This window comes from Falco cherrug, chromosome Z (assembly GCF_023634085.1).
Source record: "Falco cherrug isolate bFalChe1 chromosome Z, bFalChe1.pri, whole genome shotgun sequence".
Taxonomy (NCBI): Eukaryota; Metazoa; Chordata; class Aves; order Falconiformes; family Falconidae; genus Falco; species Falco cherrug.
The window spans coordinates 71,492,603-71,516,296 of NC_073720.1; the positions used below are offsets into that span (position 1 = coordinate 71,492,603).

At 44.5% G+C, this 23,694-nt stretch overlaps 1 protein-coding gene across 5 annotated transcripts in view; it reads left to right on the top strand.

The window, feature by feature from the left end:
* Positions 1 to 1,309: 1,309 nt before the first annotated feature.
* MOB3B (MOB kinase activator 3B) overlaps positions 1,310 to 23,694 on the top strand; it is a 107,570-nt gene continuing 85,185 nt past the window's right edge. Inside the window, exons 1-2 of one of the 5 annotated variants that reach the window (XM_027808474.2) lie at positions 1,310 to 1,479; positions 4,487 to 4,574. The gene's annotated coding sequence lies outside the window, so the exon portion shown is untranslated. Of the gene's footprint in view, positions 1,480 to 1,826; positions 1,954 to 2,235; positions 2,465 to 4,486; positions 4,575 to 23,694 lie in introns of those variants that run through there. The other 4 variants (XM_027808478.2, XM_055699631.1, XM_027808475.2 and 1 more) reach the window with 4 other exon arrangements.

Consider the following 23,694-nt stretch of genomic DNA (forward strand, 5'->3'; position numbering starts at 1 on the left):
GTGTTTATGAAGGTACAAAGGTCACTTCTACTATCTTTATTTGCAAATGTTTGGAAAGAACAGTTAATCAGTCACAATACGGTATTTCCCCCAAGCAACTCAAGTCTCCCTCCCAGTCACAAACTGCCAGCACATTCTTTGTTACCCACTCACCTTTCCTTCTCTGGTTTGGCAGCCAATATTTCCTAAGCCCAGCTCTCACCTGAGATGCCATGGATTCAGCTTTTCCTTCAGTCCAGTTAAGGTTCTGCTTTGCCTCTGCCACATGGGAGCTGCTGCTGCACTCCATCTCCAGCTTGAAAAGAGACAGAAGCTGGGGTCTTCTGTGAGGGCAGTGTTGGAGTCCATAGTAGGGAAAAAGAGGACGCCTTCCTTTGCCTTTCACAGTGGGAAGGGAGGCAATGCCAATCTTCAACAAACCTTGTTGATTTGTTGCAATCTTCTGCAAACCTTTGAAGTGGGCAGCCCTCTTCCCCATGCCCTCTGAGATAGAGTTCCTTCAGAGGAGAGAGCCTGACCACTCACCAGGGTCATTTGTCGGTGCTTGCCATGCTGTTCTGTTCTCAGAAGAACACTTTCAGTTTTGCATGGTCCTTTGTCTTGCATCTGTGTTAGGCTGTATGTTTCCACATGGGTTTCTGCTGCTTGAGAAGAGGGGAGGTTGGTTTGTGTTCATTCAGTCTTCGTGAAAACATTTCCCGAACTCGGTCAGCATTGATGTTCAGTTTGAAATTTTTCCTCTTAAGAATAGTTTGGCATATAGCCATTTTATTTTGAGTTCGGTGGCACTGAAACGGGTCTCTGCTGTTACTGTGTCATGTGTCATGTCCTGTCCCCTTTTTTGCCAGTGGAAAAAGGTAGGTCGAATGGGAAGGTGTAAGACCCTGAAGTCTATGTTGACAGGAAAAAGAAAGAGCTTTATGTCCAAGCTATGTATATATACACTCAGCTGGGAGAATGTGTTTTGCTGAGTATTTTTCTTCCCTACCAAAACAACTAGATCAATGTAAATACAAAGATGGATTTCGCTATACAAACAGTTGTGTGTCAGCCTACTACCATGGACCCATGTATTAGACCAGGGGTCCTCAAACTGTTTAACCAGGGGCCGGCGCGGATGCAGCGGCAGGCAGCCATCTGCGGCTGCTTGGTTTCCCCCCCACAACTCCCGGCGGGGGGACCTGTAAATACCGGGGACCAGATTGAGGACCCCTGGATTAGATAAACCAAAGATCCCTTTAGCTGGTAAGACATTTACGAGTACAATTATGTATCTTATCCTCCAGCCCTGAGGGAAAAGCCCACGGTCTTTGACCTATGCTAACGTGGCAAACCCGTACTGTTTTGGAGGGCAAACTCCTCTGGAGCGCTGTGTAGACGCGGAGCCCTGTTGGGAAGGTCGTGGGGGCTGAGGTTTTCCTGCTGCTCGTTGCAGGCTCCCCGACAGCTCGGCGTTCCGCGTCTGTTGCCTACACTGAGGTAAGTTTTCCACCAAGCTCTGCTAAATGCGGTGTAGGGTCAGGCCTCTCCCCGGTGGCCGAGGGCAAGCAGGCTGCGCCTCGGACGGGGCGGCAGGGGAGGGGGCTGCCGTGGCGTGCGCTGGGAGGCCTCGGGGCGCCCGGGTGCTGAGGGAGCCGCTGCCGGGTCCGCGCCCCCCGCCCCGCTCCAGCCAGGCGGGGTGTTCCCCTGCGGGTGGGCACCGCCATTTCGGCCGCTGCCGCCGCTGCCCGCTCCGCGCCCGCCAGGGGGCGGCCTCCGCCCAGGGCCGCACGGCGCGTGGGGCCGCGCGGCGGGAGCCCGGAGCCGGCGGCGGGGGCGGGCCGGGCCGGGCAGCGCCTTGCCGCCGCCGGGGCTCCTGGTGGGCGGCGGAGCCGCGCCGGGCCGTCGCGTCCTTTCCCTGGCCGCCCGGCGAGGAAGGCACCTGGGCGGGCGGCGGCCCTCGGAGGGGCGGAGGTAAGGCGGGAGCGGCGGGTCGGGTCGCTGCGCGTGGGGGGAGAGGCCGGTCCCGCCGCGCCACAAACTTGCGGCTGGGACGCGCTCCGGCCGCCCGCCCGTTCCCCGTCCCGCTCAGCCCGGATGGAGGCGCCCCCGCCGGCAGCCCCAGCTCCGCCCAGCGCGGCGGGGGGGGCCACCCACACCTGCCGAACGGGGGGGCTCGGCCGATGCCTGCCCTCGCCGGGGGGGGTCCCGCTCCCCCGCAGCCATCGCGCTTCCCCGGCCCGGGGCCTGCGCCTTGCGGGGGGTGGCGGGGGCGGCCGGAACCCCGCTCCCTGTCCCGGTCGAAACGGCAGGTGGGCACCGTGTGAGGGGATGGGGCAGGGCGGGCCGTGCCGGGGGCACTTGGCTCCCCTTGGCGCTGCGTAGGTACAGCAGCCGGCTGGCCCGGAGCCCGCGGAAAGGTGCATTTTCTTAACGGCTTTTCAAACGCACACACACAAACAGACCCCCGCTTCCCCCCCAAAAGGTAGGTCGCTGCGTGCTTTCCTCAGAGCTCCAGGGGTCTGCTCGGTCTTGCTGAGGGAGCTGCGGGCTCCGGCGACCAGCCGCGGCGCGGTGGGTGCGGAGCAGCCGGCAGGAGCGGGGCCGTGCGGCTTAGAGAGGAGGGGGCGACCAGTCGTCAGCCTCGCGTTTGGGTTGGCTCCCCCCACCCCATTTATTTAAACCCAGTATGGTGAACCCTTCCCAGCCCGCTTCTCCTGCCTTTCTGCACCGTACTCCGACGCGGGGAGGTGAGATCAGAGCCCAGCCTGTCGGTCGTGTTGTACTTGTGTTGAGCAAAGGGATGGGAACCTCGGCACCCCGGCTGGGAGTTTGTCTTTGGCATGACAAAAGCTGAGGACACAGCCTGTTAAAAACAGCAGTCTGGCTACAGTTATCTTAATGTTGGAGATGAAGTTAGTGTTTCCAGAAACCTGCCATGCAGCTGCTCTGCCAGGTCTTTCAGTTGTGCAGAGACAGGTTCAGGATGCTAGATTTTGCTTTTAGTTTGCAAGGTTGCTCAGTGAAAAATGGTTTGAGTTAGACAACTTGTTCACTAGTGAAACACAAACACAGGATTTGAAATCTCTGCAAGTCTTTGCAGCATCGTGATGTGACAACATGATAGCTGGTCTCACAGAGGCTGACACAGGGCTTGTTATGGAGAAATGAGTAATTGCCAGTGCAAGGATCAGCAAACCCTAGAGGTATCTACTGTTGGCTTAAAAGAGAACAGCTACAATGCAAGCACTGAGTGGTCCTCATTGGCAAAGGCTCCTGGAGGCTCCTGCTTGCACCTGATTGACCCTGCAGATCATCTGTCTCTTCTGACAAGACTGTTGTCAACTGTCATTTGAAGATGTAGAGGCCTTCCTGCTCCCCCTTGATGGTCATGAACTGTTCTGGGGCTGGTTGTGGGCAGTTCTTGTAAACAAACTGTTCTGATTGATGCAGGGGTGTGTCCTAAACCAAGTTAGAGCAAGAACAGTTTACCTGTATGATTATCAGGTGGATAAAGGATGGTTGAGAGTCCTTCCAACCCCTGCTTAGATTGCAGTGATTTCTTATGTAGACAACAGGATTATTTCTATTCTCCAAGCCATTTAACTGTGTTTTTACACACAGATAATATTCATATATAATGAGGGACAGTCGTGAGAAAATCTTCCAGATATTCTTCTCAGACTGAAGAGTTTATGGGCCAGATACTCTGCAGTAGGTAGATGGAGAGCCTGTTTCCCCATCTTACACCATAGCAAAGCATGTTATTCAAGATTTGCAGACTTTTCTGAGTGGACCAACTTTTGTGACAGTTTTGCTTCTCCACTCTGTGGGGTAAAGAGCTTCCCTGGCACAAAAAAAAACCCAACCAAACAAAAAACCCAAACCAAACCAAAACAAAAAAACCAAGGAGGAAACTGCTTTTTTTTGTAACAGAGAGTATGCACCTCTCAAAGAGGGGTTAGGGTAGAAAGAAGAGGAACACCAGGTACACAGGGTACAATCAAGCAATTCTGAGTTCCAGAAAGTGCTAAAGAGCAGAAGGAGATGGATGCAGAATAATGGGATGTTGTTTAGCATCAAGCAGCTTGGAATGATGATTTAATGCTGTTTGCTGCAGTGTTGGTGTAGTAGCTGGTGCTATTTAGAGCTCATTAGTGAGTGATGTGAAACTTGGGACTGGACCAAATCACTTCAGCTCCTCTGCTGATATTTTTGTCACGATAAATTGTTGTCAACTGCCAGCAAAGTACTCAGCATTGTTTGAGATCCCTGAGGAAGGTACTTACTTACTGGAACAGAAACTAAGAGAAGCAGGGAGGCGCATGTGCCCTGGGAACATGGATCACAGAGTCATTTGGAATAGCAATTGTTTACAAATGTTACTGGAAAAATGGGGTACTGTTCTTTGTTTAGTATTCAGTCTTTATCATCAGGTAAACTGAGATCTCAGATGGAATAGTTTATAGGCAAAGCACAATGTTATTTTCATTTTTGTGTTTTACAGTATTATCTTAGGATTAGATGCTTCAGTAGTACCTTTGACGGATGAGTCTTCTGAGCGTCTTCTGAGCCAAGGACTTAAGCCTGTGCAGGTAAGATGGAGACAGAAAGCTAAAATGAGTAAGATATAACAGGAATTTTAAAGCTAACTACTGTACAATTAAATTTACTTCCAGAGAAATTGCCAGTTTACTACTGCATTAAGCTCTTTTGGTGGCAGGTAATTATCACATTAGTATGCTGAAGGAAAAAGGATTATGAATGAACTGCGGGTATAGCTGAAGATCTAATAGTCAGTTGTACATGAAGTAACTGAGAGGCTCCTCTAAAGGAGTTTGGACCAAATAATAGTAACAGAATGGGAGGTTTTGCTCACTGTTCTCCTGCGATTGTTATGCAGTCTTGCTGTGACGCTCGCCTTTCTCTGTTGTGCTGGTTTTCATATGCACTGGGTGTTCTTCCCTGCTTTATTTTAAATCTTTACCTTGAGACAGAAGTATGGATTTTGTTTTTTTGTTTTGTTTGGATAATTTTCTGTTGGTCTAGTGACCTCAGGAAAAGGTTCAAGAAGTGTTAGAGCAGGACAAGAATGTGAGATTGAAAAGTGGGAAAGGGAGGAAGAGAGGGTATAGAACTGGGTCACCCTGTCTTGTGAACTGTAACTTTAGTTTGATTTACCCCAAAAAGATAAAAAGGCTCTTAGGCTAATCAAATAGTTTCATGGGAACACATTAAGAGCAGGGGATTCTTCAGTCAAGACTTCACAAGTTCTGTTTGATTTAGGAAATCTGTGTTCAGATTTACTTCAAAGTATCTGCTGCTTTTGCTGTTGTGGGTGCTTCCTTACCACACAAGTACAATCAGAAAAAAAAATAAAAATTCTACTTTTGTGTGAAGATTGAACATATCCTCATGTTACCGAAAGATGCAGGTTTTTAATCCATGACTGTAGTAAATTCTGTGGCTAGTAACGTGCAGTATATTTAGGTATGTGGTAGCAGAGAACCTCTCCCCTCTCAAAAGCAAGTCTTTCCCCCCTGTGGTGTATACATTGTTTTGGGATGTTTGTTTTTGTTATTTTACACTTATTCCCATTTTGGGTGTACAAAAAATAATTATAATTATGCAGCTTTGAAGTTTTAAAACAAATACTAGCAGACAGATGAGTGCAGTGGGGGCTGCTGAGCAGTGGGGAGAGCCCAGGTGAGCTCAGAGACCTCCGGCACCAGGCACCTGTATCGGGGCGGCTGACGAGGCGTGTGTGGGGCAGGGGGGCAGGGGGGCGCAGCGCTGAGGGAGGGGCATCACGCTGGCCTGGCAGAGTGGCTTGAAGTGCATGTCGTCCGACAGCCAGGAGCTGCTTTCTGGCTGCGGTGCAGGCCAGGGACCTCGTCCTGCCTGACCCTCGTGGCAGAATGGTGGGCGCACTGAGAGCCAAGGCTGCAGCTTCAGCTAGGGGTCTGCACCATATGCCTCTACCTACATGGAGCTGCTGAAGGGAGAGGCCACAGTGCAGACCTTCAGGCTTCAGGGCGTGTGTAGACCTTTCTCCTGAGGCAGGGACAGGCAGCAGGCCAGCCTGCAGAAGGTATGCCCAGGTGGAGGAGCTCCTGCAGCAGGTGGCTGAGTTGCAGGAGACGGTGAGAAGGCTGCATAGCATCAGGGAGGCCGAGAAAAAGTTAGATAGCTGCTTCTGAGCGCAGCCTGCAGTGGACCTGCAGCCACAGAGCCAAAAAGTCCCCCACCAGCGCACCAGGGGTGAGGGGTGGGAGCAATAATGCAGAAGAGTGGAAGATAGTAACAGCAAGGACCTGCAGGAGAAAGACACTGCCTCTGAAGCCTGAGGAGCCCCTGCAGAGCTGCTTTGCTGCTCTGCCAACTGAAAAGGAGAAAACTTCAGAAAACATGCTGGAGCTGAGTAAGGCACCCCAGTCTGCCTGTTGTATAACAACCAGCGCAATTAAGAAAAAATGACAGGTGACAGCAGTAGGTGATTCTTTTGAGAGGTACGGAGGAACCTATTTGCTGATCTGATGCACTGTTTAGCAAGGTGTGCTGCTGACCAGGGGCTTGTATCAGGGATGTTATGAGAGACTAACAAACTTCATACAGCCCACTGACGATTATCCAGTTGTTGTTTCACATGGGCACCAATGATGCAGTCAGGAACAGTCTGAGGAGCATCAAGAAGGGTTACAAAGCCTTGGGAGTGGCAGTAAGAGACTCTGGAGCACAGATTGTTTTTTCATCTGTCCTCCTACTCAAAGGGAAAAGGCTTGAAAGGGGCAGCCGAATCTGGCAAATCAACAATTGGCTGTGGGACTGGTGCCACAGCCAGGAGTTTGTCTGCTTAGACCATGGAACTGTCTTTGAGAAATCTGGTCTTCTGGGGGCTGATGGGGTTCATCTGACAGAGAAAGGGAAGAACATCTTTGGTCAAAGGCTTGCCAAGCTGGTGAAAGGGCTTTAACTACAGTTGCAGAAGGAGAACCTCAATCCATCCCACTCCTATCAGTTTAGTGCCAATGCCAGCAAGAGTTGCCTAGAGCCTGGAGAGGGATCAGAGGGCATCAGGAGAGTACCTGCAGAGCAGCACAAGGGATTCCAGCTGCTCCAGCCAGTAAGTCATTGTTCATTGAGGGCCAAACTTAAATGTCTGTATGCAAACACACATAGCATGAGGAATAAATGAGAGGCACTAGAGACATGTGCACGGCTGCAGAGCTACAATCTGACGGGCATCACAGAGACATGGTGGGATGACTCTTATGACTGGAATGTTGGGATGGAAGGTTACAAGCTCTCTAGGAAGGATGGGCAGGGGAAGAGAGGAGGGGGTGTCATCCTCTATGTAAGCAACCAGCTGGACTGCATGGAGCTCTGCCTGAGGATGGATGGGGAGCCAACTGAGAGTTTATGGGTCAGGTTTAAAAGGAGGACAGGGACAGGTGACATAGTGGAGGTCTGCTGCAGGCCACTTGACCAGGAAGATGGAACAGATGAAGCCCCCTGTAGGCAGATAGGAGCTGCCTCATGTTCACAAGCCCTGGTCTTCATGGGGGAGTTCAGCCACCCCAAGATCTGTTGGAGGGACAACGCAGCAGGGCATAGGTAATCCAGAAGGTTCTTGGAATGCATTGATGATAACTTCCTTTTCCAAGTGACAGAGGAGTCAATGAGGAGAGGTGCTGTGCTGGACCTTGTTCTCACCAACAAGGAAGGGACTGACGGGGAGTGTGAAGCTTAAGGGCAGCCTTGGTTGCAGTGACCACAAAATGGTGGAGCTGAAGATCCTTAGGACAGTGAGGACGACAGCAAGATTGCTGCCCTGGACTTCATGGTGTCTGCTTGGTAAAGTACTGTGGGATTGAGCCCTGGAGGGAAGATGTGCCCAAGAAAGCTGGTTAATGTTCAAGGATCACCTCCTTCAAGCTCAGGAGCAGTGAGTCTGACAAAGAAGAAGTTGGGCAAAAACTCTGGGGGACCTGCATGGTTGAACAAAGAGCTCTTGGACAATAAAACATAAAAAGGAAGCCTTCAGGGGGTGAAAGCAAGGACAGGTAGCCTGGGAAGAATACAGAGAAACCATCTGAGCAGCCAGGGAACAGGTTAGGAAAGCTAAAGCCCTGACAGACTTAAATCTGGCCAGGGACATCAAGGGCAACAAGAAAAGTCTCTATAGGTACATCAGTGATAAGAGGAAGACTAGAGAAAATGTGGGCTGTCTCTGGAAGGAAATGGGAGACCTGGTTACCTGGTACATGGAGAAGGCTGAGGTACTCAAATGACTTTTTTTGCCTTGGTGTTTGCCTGCAAATGCTCCAGCCACACTGCCTGAATCACAAAAGGCAAAGGCAGGGAGTGGGAGAGTGAAGAACCCACTGCAGGAGAAAATGAGGTTCAAGACCATCTGAGGAACATGGAGTTGCACAAGTCCGTGGGACCTAATGAGATAGGTCCGCAAGTCCTGATGGAACTGGTGGATGAAGCGGCTAAGCCACTATCCATTGTATTTGGGAAGTTGTGTCAGTCTAGTAAAGTTCCCATGGACTGGAAAAGGGGAAACATAACCCTCATTTTTAAAAAGGGAAATAAGGAAGATCTGGGGAAACTAGAGGCCAGTTAGTCTCACCTCTGAGTCCAGCAAGAAAATGGAGGAGATCCTTCTGGAAACAATGTTAAGGCACATGGAAAATAAGGAGGTGACTCGTGACAGCTCACACAGCTTCACTAAGGGCAAACTGGGCCTGACAAATCTGGTGGCCTTCTATGACAGGTTACAGTGTTGACAGATGAGGGAAGAGAGACTGATGTCATCTACCTGGACTTGTGCGAAGCTTTTGGTACTGTTCTGCACAACATCCCTGTCTATAAAGTGGAGAGACATGGATTTGATAGGTGGACCACTTGATAAATAAGGAATAGGCTGGATGGTTGCACTCAAAAGAGATGTCCAAGTGGAGACTGGTGATGAGTGGCCTTCCTCAGGTGTCCATATTGGGACCAGTGCTGTTCAGCATCTTTGTTGGTGACACGGACATTGGGATCGAGTGCACCCTTGTTTGCCGGTGACAGCAAGCTGAGTGGTGTGGTTAACATGCTGTAAGGGAAAGGATGCCATCCAGAGGGGCCTTGACAGGCCTGGCAAAGAGCCCTGTGTGAACTTCATGAAGTTCAGCAAGGCCAAGTGCAAGGTCCTGCACCTGGGCTGGGGCAGCCCCCAGAATCGATACAGGCTGGGCAGAGAATGAATTGAGAGCAGCCCTGAGGAGAAGGACTTGCGGGTGCTGGTGGACAAAAAGCTCAATATGGCCCAACAATGTACACTTGCAGCCCAGAAAGTCAACCAGATCCTGGGCTGCATCAACATAAGCGTGGCCAGCAAGTAGGTTGAGGGAGGTGATTCTCCCCCTCTACTTGGCTTTTGTGAGACCCCACCTGGAATACTGTGTGCAGCTCTGGAGACGCCAACATAAGAAGGACATGGACCTGTTCGAGCAAGTCCAGAGGAGGTCAGTGAAGATGGTCCGAGGGCTGGAGCACCTCCTGTGAGGACAGGCTGAGAGAGCTGGGATTGTTCAGCCTGGGAAAGTGAAAGCTCTGGGGAGACCTTATAGCAGCCTCCCAGTACCTAAAGGGGGCCTGCAAGAAAGCTGGAGAGGGACTTTTTACTAGGGCCTGTAGTGACGGGGTGAGGGGTAACGGTTCTAAACTAGACGACAGTAGATTTAATTAGGTATTAGGAAGAAACTCTTTACTGTGAGAGTGGTGAGGCGCTGGCACTGGTTGCCCAGAGCAGCTGTGGATGCCCCATCCCTGGCAGTGCTCAAGGCCAGGCTGGATGGGGCTCTGAGCAACCTGGTCTAGTGGAAGGTGTCCCTGCCCATGGCAGGGGCGTTGGAACTAGGTGATCTTTAAGGTCCCTTCCAACCCAAACTATTCTATGGTTCTATGCTCCTTATTAGGAGTTAACACTGAATTCCAGACAGGAAATGTGAAAGTAATGTCTACAATAACTTCTTTTTTCTTTTATAAGATATAATTAACTTGTAAAAGCAAAGATTTTTTTGCAGAAAGCTAACATAGGCAGTTTTTAAACACCTGTTCCCTATAAAGGCTTAGCTGACACCAGTTATCAATTAAGTTCACTTGGGTACCCCAAATTATCACCTAATGAGTGTATGGCTTTACAACCCCTCTTGTTTCTCCCTTTCAGAAAAAAACACTGTATCTTGAAATGTGAGTCACAATTGATAATAAAGCATGTATGAGTTAATAGTCATTCATGAAAGTACCTCCCCAGAAGAGCAGATGAAGGAAGTGAATATTTCCACACTGTGTGGAAATGGGCTTTTGCTCATGGTGCTGTCATTATCTAACCAAAATATGCTGTGATCCCGTGAAGAATTGATATAATCTAGTAGGATCTGTAAGGCTGTGTCCAGTCATATCTGCTGAAGTCTGTGCTGACTCTTGGCTTTTCAGAAACTGAAATCCAAGTGCAGATTTTAGCAAAGAGAAGTACATCCACTGTAGGTATAGGTACGTAGATACAACCTGACATCATCTTGCATTATGCACAGGGAAACCTCAAGTTCATGGGCTTCAGCTCAGCAACTTCCTTAAGCTGGGTATGCAAAATTGGGCTATATTAATTCCCCACAGTAACTATATATTAAAAGCAGCAAATAAAAAAAAAAAAAATAATTTCAGAATGAAATATGCTTGAACGTATTTTGCAGCCATCAAACATCCCTATGATGTCAATGTAGTTGCAAAGTGTTTAACAAAACAGATTGATTAATGAGGTTGTTGGGAATTTAACATAGACTATGTATGAAATTGATCTTATGTTCCCTATACAAACCAGATAAAAAGCTGAACTTTTACGCTGGTGATTGAAAGTAGACTTACATTCAGGATTCAGAAATCCATTCTTTCCTCCTCATTTCTGTAAGATAGGAGCACATGAGAGTAAAGTAGGTGGGCCTGATCTCTTTAGCTTGAAGTCTAATTTAGATGCTTAAAACTAGGCAGTTGTAAGTATCTTGGTTTTGTCAATAATAATACCATTCCATTAGGATCACAAGATGCAGAATTCATTTTTGTCGTTGTGCCCCTTGTATCCCCCCCAAAGTGGGAAAGAATTTTGAGATATGTATTCCATTTAAACAAAGGAAAGACGTGGGACTGAGGTGGCTGTCCAGCCCTCAAACTTCTCAGGGGAGATGTTGAGATTCTTTTATCAGGTAATGGTAGCAGCATATCGAATTTTTCCTCTTTAGAATATTCCCTTTTTCTTCCCCAGTCCTGTATAGGCACGGGAATATTTTAACTCTTTTCCTTTTACATTCCAGTTCCAGACTTTCCATTTATGATAAACATATTTTAGGAATCAGATATGCTTAGAAATCTGTGGTGGGAAAAAATCTGTGTCAGAACTCATCCAGTCCTCTAACACATAGGGAGCAGTATGAGATCGAAGGTATTCAAGGTCACTTGGGTAGCAGTGAAACTGAGGAAGGTGATGACTTGAAGCACTGCTTGGTCACCTGTATAAGAGAGAGGAAGGTGGGAGGGGAGTAGAAGAAATTGTTAACATCTATGTCCATATGGTAAATATTTTCCAATTAATGTTATCTGCTTATGAATTTAAAGCAGATAGAACTGATACATATTGTGAACCAACAATATCCAACTGAAATCCATATTGCAGTTATTGAATATGCTGCAGTTATTAAATACACTATACAGAAAAATGGGGTTTGTGTCCCCAGATATAGATGTAAGTGTACTTGCAAAATAACAATCAAGGCTGGGAATTTACTTTCTAGCTCAGAAGGTCTACCCATCATTATTTTTAAGTTTAAAGAGGTCCAAGTCATGTTAAATTCTTGTCTGTTTTGTAAATTAAATCTTTGTAGTGTATAAAACTCTAGGAAGGTCCATCTTCCTTATGCATGCCTGTACCTTCTACTTTTTTCTGCATTAGTGAAGTAATGCAAAAGTAAAATCTATGCATTATCCAAATGCAAGAATTTCAGGTCATAAAACAATTGGCATATTCCATGGAAAGACCAAAAAATGTTTTTATATAGTGCAAAGAGAGAATACAGAGGAGCAATATCCACTTGTTTCTGAAAGAGCTTACATTCTATAGAAGCAGTGAAACCAAGTGCCCCCTTCACTTGAGCTCTACATGTTTAACTTAGAGCACTGAATGCTTTTTAAAACAAGCCCCAGTTACCAATTTGAATATTATTGAAATGTGGAAATTAAAAACCTATCAAAAAGGAGAAAATTATCAGACTCCTACAAAGAATCAAAAAATAGAAGATGTTACCTATTTATGATGTGTGATTTTTCATAAGACTGTCAAAAATTATAAGGCTTGTTCTCAGTTCCATTTGGACTGCTTCCCAGGAACAGTGGCTGTATTGCTTATCTTTTAGGAAATTGGTGATTCTTTGGAAATACTTTTTCACACTGAAGGTAGTGCTTTTTAGGATCCATGTTTGAAAGGTGTTTCTTGCTTTTGATTGCTCTTCTGATAAGCATATCTCTAATTCTTCAATTTGCTGATGAATTCCATTTTGGAATATCTCAGTCTTGCTTATATTCCAAGCACCAACAGGAAGATTTTTGCTAAATAGTTGGAAGATCTGTTGGAGGAACTCATAGATGATCATTTTGACATTCTTCTGTGTGATATTGGTAATCTCCATGGGGAATCTGAAATCAGTTGTTTCGCTGAGGCATTGCTGAGAAAAACAGCCACCCATTTTGCACAAAAAGTTAATGTTGTGGTAATTCATTTTGAATCCCTGGAAAAGGCAAACTGGATGCGAGATTTGAATGTACAATGCCAATGTAACACAAACTTGTAGCAAACTTCTCTGAACCAAGATGGTCATACTGATGAAGTAGTCAGCACTACTTGCCTTGCTTTGTTGCGGATCTGTAAACTTGCAGTTTCTTGATTGTCTTCTCTGTGTTCACATGCTTCTTCATGTCTGAATTTATTTCCTCTGTGTGACATGCTATGTATTACTCATTTTGTAGGAATTGCATTTTTATCAACTGCCAACGTTTGTTTATTTCAAACAGTTGCAAAGGTTTCTTATTTCTGCTTTGACTGTATTTAATTGAAAGAAGTGTGAGTGAGTCAATCTGATCAGTCAGAGGACATGGACAGAATAGCAGGTTAGAATCTGGTAAGGACATTCCATCTTCTCATATTCTTACTGGAACAGGCAGTCTTGAGATTTTATTTATATGCTTAGGTTGACAAAGACTCTGAAAAGAATCACATCCTCAGCTAACAGGTGTGCACTTTAAGTAAGATGTAATTTTATTGATATAAAAACAAATGTCTTTTTCAGTAGGATGGATTGTTTTGTTTGTGGAGTGGCTTAAATTTTATTAGCAAAATAACCCTGTTGTTGACACAAGCATTGACTCACTAGGGGCATACATTGCTATCACTGTTGGCAAAAAAGGGAGTATATACAATTCTTAAGACACATGCCTTGTCTCCAAAATCTATGATAGTTTGCCACTCAGAGAGGCTTTCTTTTACTTCATCACTTGATGAATCAGCCTAAATTTTTAGAACTGTAAAGGAAAGCTTGCTTTTATGTAACAAAGAGGAATTCCTTACAGTTCAGAGTAAGTAAACTTGTGTTCTGAAGCTTCCTCCTGTGTGAAGGCAAGCTCTCAAGGAGACTGAGTTACTTGTGTTGGTAGCAAAATGTCCTGTCTTTAGGACCACCCTGATCAGTGTAATGCCAGAACATGTCTCCCAGTATCTGGCCAGTGGACTCTGAATATCACGTCTTTGGGGTAGCTTGTAGTAGGACTGCAGGTAGCTACCAGCATGTTAATTATAAGTGCCCAAAACAGTCGCAGCCTTTTGTGATGACAGTTCTGAGGTAGTGCTACATAAGCACTGTGGCTTGAAATTAGTGTGCTTGGTTGGCTCCTGAATATACATAACAAAGTGCCATGTTTCTGGGTACTGCTGGCTTCTCAGCCCTTTCGACTGGTTCCTGTAGTCACAATATGAGAACTCACTGGTGATTGAAGGCTGGGTTACAAGGCGTTCTTTTCTTGTGGGAATGTTCAAAGATTGCTAAATCTATATGTGAACAAAAGTGATTTGGTCACTGAAGTGTACAGCTTAGAAAACCAGGGGACATGCCCTTAATGTAATTCAGCCCTCATGATTACAGGGATATTTGAAAAAGAATATGGAAGATGTTGAAGCTCAGGAATGTTCGATGTAAGCAGCAAAGGAACTCTTGGATGCTCTTAAGATTAGAAACTATTTTGTTTTTAAAAAAATTCCTATTGATGCTTGGGAAGACCTGTTATAATGTGACAGACTGAAAGATTGCTATGGATAAGCAGTTTCTTTAGCAAGCAATGGGATGACTTCAGCAGTTATACAGCAGGACGTTACTAATATATTAATGCTCCTGTGATTATTATTCTTGTTTTGCTACTGCTGATGCTAATGCTATAGTAATATTGTGGTATTGTCATGGATGATCTACACACAGAGATCTTCAGAGAAGTTAATTTATGAATGAAATTGCTGGGAGAATGGTTTAATGTTTGAAAGACTGGACTGAGAATCAAGAGGTCTGTGCTAGATTTAATGCATGGATTTGCCACATATATCTTTTGGCGAGGCATTGAATTACTTCCTCTTTCAGTTCTTAGGTTTTTTTAAAGGCAGGATTATTAGGTTTCCCTGGCTTTTTGTTTGCTATATCTGTTTGTATTCCTTAACACATGTAAGTTATGTATGACTTGTAGTGTGTAAGGGGTCTAAACTTAGTTGGAGGTGTTGCCTTTGTTGTATATTTTTTATTTTTTTTAAAAAATCTGTGCTTATATCAAAATGATTTAAACTAAACTGTTATTAGCATGTAGTGTTAACATGTAGTGTTAAGAAGATCAGAATAGCTAGTTGAAATTTAGTGTAATAAAAGGTTACTGGAGCCTGTAGAAGAAGGATAACTATGAGTTCTTCTGAAGTTAAGTTTGTTACAAAAGTTCCCAGGGCATACAATGCATTTACTAGTGATTACACACAGTTTGAAGCAGCAGCAAATACATTTCTCAGACATTTTTTATATTGATACAAAGTTAGTGTTAAAAAAAGCAGTAGAACATTTCTTTTTTAACTCAGGAGGCTGTAGTGTCATAAAATTCTGGTTTTAATAGATTAGATTGAGCAGAATAAAAATAAGTAGCAGACTGAATCAGACCCTGATGCATGGCTGGAGTGCATAGTGAGAAATTAGCAGAAATGGGTGCATTCAAGGCATCATATGAGAATGAATCACATCAGCTTCATGTCTAGGTTACAGCTAGGTAATTGCATTAATAATGTGGGTTTTTTATCAGAGAGATCAGAGTCTGTTCCAAAAGCTTCACCATTGGGAACATGGTTTTAATGTCTGGCCACGGTTCTGATAGTTTAGTCCAGAATTAAATGCTAATTTACCTCACCTTTAACTTGGCTCACTTTGCAGTAAAGATCTCAGGACAAAATTTCAATTTGGTGTACATATGCATGGTTCTGTTGCATTAAATGGAAAAACATTGATTCAAAGCAGGCGAGGACCTGTCCTTTCGTCTACTAAAGTGACATGAACAGCTTAGTCCTGCATGGCAAAGCTGGATATGATTCACTATTAAACAGTTTTATTCTGTTTGTACGCTGGAGAGCAGAGTCACATCCCCAGTCATTCCTTGTTTTCCTTCCATTATGATTTCATAAGTGATCCATGACCTATTTGGATGATGAGAAAAAATACTAAAATTTCAAGCGGAGATTAAGCAATAATTAAGAATCATTTAGCTGCTGTTGAAGAAATGGAAGAATTTTTCTTTTCTCAAAAAAAGGGAGAAAAAAAAAAAAAGAAAAGTCAATAAGGGAAAGGCTGCTCACAGTCACTTCTAGGTGGGATGATTGTATGTGGTGAAGGAGACAGCATCTTCATTGTGGAAGAACCTTTTGCATGATTAGGAATCAAAAGACCTGTTGGCTTTGTGCTGCTTATCTAGGGACAAGTAAGGATGATTGCTTCCCTGGGAAGCCGAGTTGTCTCTGCACAATACTGTAACTCCCCTGCTTTGAGGACATCTGCTTTACCCGAATGAAGAGTACTATCTTCTAAGTTAAAACTGTCCTTCCTTGAAAACACAGAGAGGAAGAATAGATATACATGTTCTACCTTCTGCTGCAAACCATCTTCCCTGAGACCAATCTCCTCACACTGACCCTTTCTTAATGCATTACTGACTGTTCCTGCAAAAATGGAAATACCTTCCATGTGGGAATGAGAAGAATGGTTTGAATCAGCAGGAGGTATGAATCTATACTTTTGATTCAGTGCTTCATTTTTTTTCTAAGCTTTGCATTGCATTCTTTCCTCTTTAACACCTCCTTGGAGTTTGTTCAAGGGACCTAGAATCACTGAAGAACCATTTTTTCTCTGGTGAGGTAGAATTATTTTGTTTTAAAATAATAATAATTAAAAATATAATTCCATTACAGATGTTGTCTGTAACAACAGTGAGAAGTTGTTGAAGTGAGAGCTTCAAAATATCTTCTTGTTGTACTCACACTGGCTGTTGTGCTTCAGTGAAGGCTGAAGAACGTTTCTTGGACTGTGGATCCCATTTTGTGCCAAAGCAGCTGAGGGCATGAAAATTTTGTGGCTCAGGTGGGACCCGAAAACAGAATTCTGAGGTTAAATCTGAAGCAACAGCTCTAGTACAAAGGTCTAAGAGTCAACTGGATGGAACTGAGATCCCGGATCTGAATTCACCTAGGAGATATGGGGGCTCAGTGTCTTTTCATTTTCCTGTATTTTAACTACATCATTACAAGACAGAAATACTGTTACAACGTGCCTTGGAAGTGTTACAAAGCTTTACCCAGGCTCTGTGTCAGGGTTGTCTAGTGGAAGTATTGTGACATGACTGAGGCCTGATAAATGCAAAGCAGTTCTGAATCCAGATGATCTCAGAATCTTAGATTTCTGAGAGAGACACTACTTCTGGATTGTCTTTGTTTCACTCAGTATTGCCCAGTTTGCTTGCTTAAAAAGTGATGGTGACAAAATCTGTTGGTTTAAATGATAAAATATGGTGTGCACCCCACAATGTAATGCAGAGAAACACTGGCAGGTGGGGGAGCCTGAAAAACACTAACCACAGCTGCTTCCATCACAGGTCATAGCCCAACAAACCCCCACCTCCATAAACCCAGAGGAGTGCAGGGGCACAGTGGCAAGCAGGACCCCAAATTAAAGACTAAGAGGAAGGCCCCCTTCCAGGATTGTCCTGGGGGAGCCTCACTGCCATGGCTTGGGAGAGAAACATCAAGATGAGTCAGTGCTGGACCACCTTACAAACTTCCTTGGGGTTTGTCCTGATTTCAGCAGGGATAGAGTTAATTTTCTTCTTGAGTAGCTGGTGCAGTGCTGGGTTTTGGATGTGGTGTGAGAGCAGTGTTAATAACACACTGATGTCTTTAGTTGTTGCTGGGGGATGTTTATACTAAGTCAAGGACTTTTCACTTTCTCAGGCCCTGCCAGTGAGAGGGCTGGAGGGGGTACAGGAAACTGGGAGGGGACACAGCCAGGGCGGGTGACCTGAGCTGGCCAAGAGGTGTTCCATACCATGGGACATCACGCTCAGTATATAAACTGGGGGGGGGCTGGCCAGGTCCTGGGATCGCTGCTGGGGGCCTGGCAGGGCATGGATCAGTGGGTGGTGAGCAGTTGGGTTGTGCATCACTTGGGCTTTATGTCTCCCTTCCCTTTGGATTTTATTCCTTTCCCTTCTTCCTTGTCATTATAATTGTTGTTGTTGTTATTATTATTATTATTTATTTTATTTTAGTTCAATTATGAAATTATTCTTACCTTAACCCTCGAGTTTTACATTCCTGTGTGATTTTCCTACCCATCTTTCTGGGGATGGGGGAGTGGGTGAGCAGCTGTGTGGTACTTAGGTACTGTCTGCAGTTAAAACACAACAGGGTTGCTGCCTAGAGGTAGGGGACACATTATGGGATGCACAGGAAAAGCATTTCAGGATTTTGTAGGACCTGTTATGGGGTGCTTAGGGGAAGAACCAAAGGCAGAGAAAAGGATGGATCTGGGCGTTTTGGAAAGGAACAAGCATCTGAAAATAGACCAATGAAGGGATAAAAAGGTCTGGTCATGTATAAACAGCAGCTGTTTATATTTCTCTGGTCTACATTTCTTTGGTCATGTCCTGTGCCTGAACATCAGTATGTCCTGTGTTCTTAATAAACTCCACTTCTAAGTATTTTCCTTGGTGAGGGACTGTATTCTGTAGAGGTGTGTGAGTATGGGGTCTAAGTACTAGCATCTAGAGTCACACCACAGGTTGGAAGACCCATGTGTCTTTGGTACCAGCAACAGGAGGGACCAGAATAAGTGAATTTAAGTGCCAGCAGCTGGACTGGGATGAGGGGTCTGAGAACTGTGTGTCTGCTGTGTCAGTGACTGCAGCAAGTGAGGGTATGTGATAGAGCATGTGAGTGCTGGAGAGTGTCAATCTAGACTATCCAGTGAGTGGATAGTGTGATCTGAGGGCCATGTCCGTCTCTGCCTCTGAGGATGACACCACAGAACGGTCTGGATATTTGGGGGAACCAAGGCAGACTTGGTCATCTGCTGTGGAGATGTTTGTGTGTGTGTGTGCACACATGTGCGAGGGGGTCTGTTCCAGCAAGTGAAGTGGTGCTGAAGACCTGGTGGCCCATAAGTCCAGGTGTCAGGATCCAGAGACAGCTACAGGGCAGATGTGTCTGAGCCCAGCTGCTGGAGGGATTCACTTTGTACATGTGTACACATATGTATCCCCACCAGCAGACCTTGCCCTGCTCAGCAAGAGAGGGTAACAGGAGGAAGCTGTTGGTATTCATGTGACTGTTCTGTGTGTCTGCCTGTGTCAATCTGGCTACGTGTGTGTGTATATACGTGCCACACGTATTTGTGTGTATGCCTATTGGGAATGCATGCTCAGCCTCACTTCTGGCTGGAGCCGGGGGTGTGGAACTGCAGCGTTGCCTCTGCTGTGCTGCTGGATTCTGCCTACCCTAACAAATTATGGTCGTTTTCTCTCAGCCAGGGACCAGCAATCCCAGTAGGAAATCCAGAGTCTCATCTAAGTGCTTATAAAGTACCCATCTTGCCTCATTCATGTTATTGAGGGCTGTACAAGTAAAGGAGCACTTGCAGGGTTAAGAAGAAAAGATTGATCTTTACTGAGTGTCTTGCTATGGGGAGAGTGTAGAGGACAGTCTATCAGAAAAACAGGTGAAATATCCTAGAAAGGCTGTTTAGCTTTTCAAGGGAATTTCCATCTGGCTGCATTGTCAGCCTGTGTTAGATTTTTTTGACTCTAGTGTTCTCATCGGCTTGCAATCAATTGTAATAAAGTTAGACTAGCATTATTGTTCATCCATCTGTAAAAAGGTCATCTTGGCAGCCAATAAAACAGCAGTCATGAAAGCATCTCCATAGTGACAGGAGATACAAGGTTCCTGATGTTTTCTCATTTGTACTGGTCAGTGCTGGTCTTGTTAAAATTGTGTGTAGTAAAGTGAGAAACCAAAATGCCAGACTAGATTCCAGGAGAGGGACTCACTTGGGTTTCCTGCTGAGCAGCATTTCTTTCTGGAAAGAGAGCAAACATCACTACATTTCTTCTCTCAGTTGTGAAGAACCCTTAAGCCTGAATCACATAATCCAATAACCATGATAGGGAAAGCTCCACCCAGCCAACTTGTTTACTCCCAACTGCAGAGGAAATACTTCATGCGGCTTGTGTTTTTAGAGATCCTTGTCAGTCAAATTACTCTTGGGGTCAAGCCTCTAATAGGGCACAGATGATGTCAAACTTAGGGTGAAGTTCTACCACACACATCCAAATCGATATAATAGTTAGCTCCTACCCAAAGAGCTCGTTCTGTTTCTCTCCTGTTTGGCCTTAGGACTGTTTCAGCTTGGGAAACTAATGTGATGGAAAAGCCAATCCCCTTCCCTTTGTCTAGGGAAGAACATGGCTATTAGCATGGGAACGGGACCTGCTTTCATCAGCAGGCAGCCTTCAGATCCACCTGAGAGGTATGTTTAGGCTTGGATGATCTGATCTTGCTGATTTCCCATGGTAAGGCCTCTGAGGAAAAATAAAATTCTCAGCCTTTAGAGCTAAGATGTTGATGATTTGGATCAGATCTCTTTGCTTTCAGACCTTTTAAAAAGCAGATGTGTCACTATGAGGCTGGAAACCTGGTGTTTTAAGTTTAGGAGCCTGTGCTCTGTAGAAGGCAACCTGAAGTAGTTGTGTGGTCTTATCTTGAGATCCACAGAGGCAACTATTAGCTATATGGCAAAGTGTCTCAGCTCCTCATTTCTAGTGCTTGGCCTGTGATTGACTGCAGAATGTAGAACAGAGCAAAACCATTTGAAGCAAAACTAATAAAAAGCTAAGAACCTTATCAATTTAACCTGAGATTTCCAACTGCTGTATGTGTGCTACAGACCTCTCTCTTACAGAGTTGATGCCAGAATCAAATCAATGTGTTGTATGTTAGCCTGTATTAGAGGCTATAAACCTGGATTCATATTATTCCCTCTTACAATATATGCATACAGTGATTCTGTAGACTATCCTTTATCAGCCTCATAATAACAGATAACAGGATTTCTGGTCACTTACATCGGGTGGAGGGCAACTACTGTTCTGCTGTAATGAAAACTTCTTTGTGTTGCTGACATATCCTTTTTATTTCAGCATGGCAGTTTGCTTGTGAGAAATGTCTTGAAAAATGAATGCAGCATAACTGTAGGAAGACTGCTAACTCAGTAGTGATGCAGAATGGTCCAGATACATTGAGTAAAAGATTTAGCTATATGTGCTGGGTGTGTTTATAATTTTTAAAATTTTATTTCATGAACTAATGAAGCCTAGTTTCTGACCTTTCACTCAATTCTCTGGCTCCAGCTCATGTTCTGTCAAAGCTTTCAAAAGGTAAGTCAGAGAACATAGTGCAAGTAATTTTCAATTTCACGTTGTGCTGAGTGATTAGGTTTTTCCTTAGTGAGGTCAGTAGGCTTGTTTTCGTCCTTGTCCAGATGCTAATTTTATGAACTCTGGAGGATAGTATTTAGTCTGAGGTTTGAACTGCTTTCTCAAACATCATTGAAGCTGGATGATGATTTGGAAAGTTATTGTGGGAAGCCAAACAGACAGCTGGACTATGTAGCATCATGTTTCTAGGAAATCAGTTGAGAAGTGTGAGAGAGAGATAATTACATCTTTTCCCTTAAAAAGTTGTTAAAAGTTAATACTACATTGATAGCATATCTTTGGAATTAAGCATTATTGTCAAGTATAGTTGCAGTGGACTTGTTGTGAACATGTGAAATAAGGTAAAGACAGAGAGTGCTGACGTCAACTTGGTTTGGCAACAGGAATAATAACCGTGCCAGCTTCTGCTTGTTCTGCTTGTTGTTTTGTTTGTGTTTTGTTGTGCCCCCCCCAAAATGTTAGTGTTTCAGATTAGCTTTGTTTCCTCTGGGTAGATGGTTACATCCTGAAAATGGTCATTAGCAGCAATTCCAAGAGCTTGCCTTGTTAATGATCTTATGTTAATGTCACAGGGACACTTGTCTCTATAGCTGAAGGATTATCAACTAACAAAGTTGTTGAAGGCTCTCACAAGCCTTGGGAGGAATGTGTGGTTACATAGGCTCCTGCAGTGGGGCAGATTCCAACTTGGGAACAGTTTGTATTTCTCCATGAAAATATGACTGTATCTGTTACCTGTCTGCCATGTGCATAGGGGTGTTTGGGGTACATCCATTCTCAACTGCATAAGAAATAGTTCAGACTTCCTGCTTGAAGACTCCAAATGAACAGTGACATTAAATTAATTTGTTGTGTAGATGCTGACTCCAGAGTTAAGAACTATTTGTACTGTGTGTTTTGCAACTTAGGATTTTACCAAAGTCTGTGAAAGAGCTAAGTAAGTTTCCTAAGTCCTTTCTCAGTCTTTGCTCAATAAAAGATTGTTTGGACTAAATGGGAGGAGATTGCTTCTGGAATTAGTTAGTGAACTGGCACATGTGCCTTTTAATGCAGTGCAGTTAATAAGTGGTATAGGCTTTTAGTGCCAATGCTTTTTTTTGAAATTGCTCAGCACACACAACAGGCAACTGAGCAGGCTAGCACGTGACAGATCAGTGTTTTGGGCAGCATCTCAACACAGGAACCTTTGATGTGCCAAAACTATGAACCAGTTCACCGTAATACTTATTTCAAAGTCTGTAGGAATGACAGCTTTAAAACCCTTAATAGGACGAAGAGTATAGGTTGCTGCATTTGTGTCTGGGCACTAGCATGTTAGGCAAAGAGAGGTACTATTGCAAATGGCCACAACAGGCTTCAGTGCTATAAACTTACTCATCCCAGTTCCAGTGGTTGACACTGACCAAACAGCTACATCCTCACGCCAGAGGCCTAGTAGTCACCTTCTGTGAATGTTAATTCAGATTTGCTGTATGGATTTGGGTCAGTGTTTTATTGGAGTAAAATGTTGAATGCTGCAAGCAGAAAGCAGCTATGGGCCCCAAACTCCCACCTATTTCTAACAGTGAGGTTAGCAAGTTTCTGGAGAGATTGATGATTTCCTGGAAAAACTAAAAATGGGCTCAGGGAATGAGTCCACTTTTAGTCCAGTACTCCTGTTGACTGGAAAAAATCGCGTGACCTGGAGACCCTGAGAGCTGCAAGCTTTCCTAAAGCTTCTTTCCTAAATGCCACTGTTGCCTCTGTAGAGATTTATAGCAGAATCTTAGCACTAATGGGAGGAATTCAAACCAATAACAGTATTTTGTTGTCCGATGTCAAATTAAAGGGGCTAAAAGTTTTTTATTATGAGCACACCCTTGGGCTGCTGTTTATGTAGCAGGATTTATCTGCTGTGCAACACCTCTATACTGGAAGTATGAAGCAACTGAATTATTTTTTTTGCAAGTCCCAAACCACAACGTTAAAAGGCAAACCTGTGAGATACACAACTCTTTTGGCAGGTGTGTCAGTTTTGATTACCTGTGATGGTACATCAAGTTAAAAAAATAAACTAGAAATGTCCTGTAAGAAAAGCTCTTGCAGCAGTGGCATTATAGTTTATACCATGATAGCCTAAGGACAAGGGAAGAAATTAGTTTCATTCAGCAGATAGTTGAGAAAGTCACAGACAGGCTTTCAGATAGAGAAGAACAGAAGGATCCCACACAACACTCCTTTGCTTAAAATGTAAAAATGATCCTGGTTATCCTGCATTTTTTAACTGAAACAGACTCTTCTGAAAGCCTCTTTTTGAAATAAGAGTCTTCTCTGCTACTGTGCAGTCAGTACCACACCTATTTTTTCGTTCACAATTTGGCCATTAGAAGAAGAGATGAAATGGGCTATCATTAAATTTATGAAATGGAAATTTTAACCCTTTTAATACCTGTCTGAGTTCAAAACAGGTTTCACTTTAACCTAGTACTGTATATAGCACTCTTCAAGACTGCTGAAGTGTTTTTATAACAACAGTGGAGTATAATCTTTTTTCAGACTGGATTAACCCTGGTGTAAACAGAGGAA